This window comes from Gorilla gorilla, chromosome 4, assembly GCF_029281585.2.
Source record: "Gorilla gorilla gorilla isolate KB3781 chromosome 4, NHGRI_mGorGor1-v2.1_pri, whole genome shotgun sequence".
NCBI lineage: Eukaryota > Metazoa > Chordata > Mammalia > Primates > Hominidae > Gorilla > Gorilla gorilla.
In genome coordinates, this window is record NC_073228.2 from 159,329,083 (window position 1) to 159,331,838 (window position 2,756).

General features: G+C 36.8%; 1 pseudogene; it reads left to right on the forward strand.

The window, feature by feature from the left end:
- Positions 1–286: 286 nt before the first annotated feature.
- On the forward strand, positions 287–2,529 carry LOC101124468 (peptidyl-prolyl cis-trans isomerase G-like; annotated as a pseudogene).
- The last annotated feature ends 227 nt before the right edge of the window (positions 2,530–2,756 follow it).

Below are 2,756 nucleotides of genomic sequence, written 5' to 3' on the forward strand. Positions count from 1 at the left end.
TCAATTATTTTAAACTGATGACAACTCTGATTACAAAGAATAGAAAAAACAAGCAAATAAAGAAAAAACTAAAAAAAAAGAAACTCTAAAATTAGGACTCAACTGTCGAGGAGGGAGGCAGTTAGCGGGCTTTAGCTCCTTTTCTGGAGGGGGTAGATATGAAGCGCTTTAAAGGATTGGACCAAAAGAAGAGGAAACTCTACCAGTGCAAGAGCCAAGGGATCAGTTGTCCTTGGTTTTTTTTTTTTTTGGTCTCGTCTTCATTTGAAGATTAAGTATTGGAGCCATGGGAATAAAGATTCAATGTCCTCGATTTTTTTTTTTTTGACATTGCCATTAACAACCTGCTGGAAGAGTTGTCTTTGAATTATTTTCTGATGTGTGCCCCAAAACATGTGAGAAGTTTAGTTGTCTTTGTACAGGTGAAAAGGGGACAGGGAAATCAACTCAGAGCCATTACATTGTAAGAGTTGTCTCTTTCACAGAGTTGTCAAGGATTTTATGGTTTAAGGTGCTGACTTCAGTGAAGGAAATGGACGAGGAGGGGAATCTATCTAAGAAGGATTTTTTGAAGATGAGAATTTTGCTGTTAAAAACAACAAAGAATTTCTCTTGTCAATGGCCAACAGAAGGAAGGATACAAATGGTTTACAGTTCTTCATAACAATGAAACCAACTCTTCATTTAAATGGGCATCATGTTGTTTTTGGACAAGTAATCTCTAGCCAAGAAGTTGTAAGAGAGATAGAAAACCACAAGATGGATGCTGCTAGCAAAGCATTTACAGAGGTACAGATACTCAGTTGTGGAGAGCTGATTCCCAAATCTAAAGTTAAGAAAGAAGAAAAGAAAAGGTATAAATCATCATCATCTTCCTCCTCATCGTCTAGTGACTTAAGATAGCTCAAATGATTCTCAGTTGTCACCTGATTCCTGTGATTCTGAAAATGCTTCTGAAGAGAAATCAAAGAAGAGAGGAAAAAACTTAGGAAAAAATCCCAAAAACACAAGAAGGAAAAGAAGAAGTGAAAGAAAAGCAAGAAGAGTGAATCTAGTAAGAGTGAAGCTGAAAATCTTAGAGCACAACCCCAGTCTACTGTCCATCCAGAAGAGATCCCTCCTATACCTGAAAATAGATTTCCTAATGAGAAAAAGTCCTCCTAAAGCTGATGCAATGGAAAGGAAAAGCCAGAGAGAGAGAAAAAGAGAAAGAGAATGTAATCTATCTAACTCCCAGCCTGCTTCATACCAGAGACGACTTTTAGTTACTAGATCTGGCAGGAGAATTAAAGGAAGAGGATCAAGGTGTTATCAAACTCCTTCCAGATCCAGATCAAGGGATTGCTTCAGACTTAGTGAGACTCCTGCACATTGGAGGCAAGAGATGCTGAGAGCTCAAAGGATGAGGGTATCAAGTGGTGAAAGATGGATCAAAGGGGATAAGAGTGAGTTGAATGAAATAAAAGAAAATCAGAGAAGTCTAGTTAGAGTAAAAGAGAGAAAAATAACTAACCACAGGAATGTATTTGAGAGTCCAAACAGAAAAAAATGAAAAGAAAGTTAAAGACTGTAAATCTAACAGCAAAGAGAGACATCAGAAGAAATTCAGAAAAAGATGATAAATATAATACGAACAAAGTGAAGAAAAGGGCCAAATCTAAAATTAAGAGTAAGAGCAAAGAGAAAGCAAAGAGCAAAGAAGGAGATTCAAGACATAATAGACATGAAGAAAAGAGGATGAGGTCAAGGAGCAAAGGAAGGGATCATGAGAATGTTAAAGATTCAAAAGGAAACGATCAGGAAAGGGGTAGAAGTAAAGAGAAGTCTAAACAGTTAGAATCAAAGAGTAATGAGCATGATCATAGTAAAACTAAGGAAAAGGATAGATGTGCACAATCCAGGAGTAGAGAATGTGTATAACTGAAGGTAAACACAGTTATAATAGCAGAACAGGAGAGCAAAGCAGAAGTAGGGACAGAAGCAGAAGAGTGTGATCAAGAAGCCGTGACAGAGATTGCAGCAGAAGCAAGGGGTACCATAGATACAGAGGAAAGGAATACAGGAGAAGAGGACAGTCACAAAGCCGAGGGAGAAGAACACCACCAGGAAGATCAAGAAGTAGAGATAGGGGGAGAAGGAGGAGAGACTCACGGAGCTCAGAGACAGAAGAAAGTAAAAACAGAAACAAAGAAAAATACAGAAACCAAGAAAGTAAGAGTTCACACAGAAAGAAAATTCTGAGAGTGAGAAAAGAATGTACTGTAAAAGTCATGATCATAATAGCTCAAATAACAGCAGGGGAAAAACAGGCTGATATAGGTAAAAGTCTCTTCTCAAAAATAAAACAAAGCAGTCAGAACAATGAATTAAAGTCCTCCACATTGAAAAATAAGGAGGATGAGAAGATCAGATCCTCAGTGGAAAAAGAAAACCAAGAATCAAAGGGTCAAGAAAGTGACCATGTACGTGAACGAAAAAAAATTTGATTATGAATCAAGCCCTGAAACATATGAAGATAAAAGTGGATGAGTGAGTTATATAAACTTATTTCCGTTCTGTTTTGAATTTTAAATTTGAGAGACTTGCTAGTGAATCTTCTTTAGGTTGTTTTCCTTTTCATTGTTTTTGGGTTGTTTTACGCTTGCCCCTTTTTTTAAAATGTGGATTTCATTGAGTTGATCTTTTGATAATCTGCAATCTGGATAACTTTTGCTGCTAAAGTTTTAATAAACTTGAAATGCGAAAAACAAAAAACA